At 33.7% G+C, this 483-nt stretch overlaps 1 protein-coding gene across 3 annotated transcripts in view; it reads right to left on the bottom strand.

Annotated features, from left to right (window-relative positions):
* ARHGAP12 (Rho GTPase activating protein 12) overlaps nucleotides 1-483 on the bottom strand; it is a 101,675-nt gene that overhangs the window by 8,899 nt on the left and 92,293 nt on the right. The gene's annotated exons all lie outside the window — the stretch shown is intronic.

Here is a 483-nt window from a genome sequence, read left to right as displayed (position 1 = left end):
CTATGCTGCTTTCTGTATATGAGATTTGAAAATGTGAATGCATGCATCTGTGCTAATGCACAGACATATCCTAGTCCAAAGACAGCTGCCAAGTACACAGTAGGAAATTATGGCACGTATCCTATGACTTTTGACTTCTTAATGTATAAGATTCTATTCAGAATCTTAAACAGCAACTACACATTTTTTGAGTCAATGAAGTTCAGCTTCCTAGAGGCCTCAACAGAAATGCACTAATATATTTTTTTCTCTTGAAGTATCACAATATCTTAAAATTAATATGATGCCATAGGGATGCAAACCATGAGGTTGAAAAGTGGCAATAATGAGTTAAGAAGAAAAGAAAGAGTACTGAAACACTGAGATTGCAACTACTTAGTTAATCTCTCATAACTTTTTTGTAACATTGGAGATTCCACTCAGTTTTATATATTTAAAGTCTTTGAAAAGCTAAGAGAACAAGCTCACTCAAACCTTAGCAAA

The sequence above is a fragment of the Galeopterus variegatus genome, unplaced genomic scaffold (assembly GCF_000696425.1).
Source record: "Galeopterus variegatus unplaced genomic scaffold, G_variegatus-3.0.2 Scaffold369, whole genome shotgun sequence".
In the NCBI taxonomy this organism is placed as follows: domain Eukaryota; kingdom Metazoa; phylum Chordata; class Mammalia; order Dermoptera; family Cynocephalidae; genus Galeopterus; species Galeopterus variegatus.
This window is presented reverse-complemented; position numbering and strand designations above follow the sequence as displayed.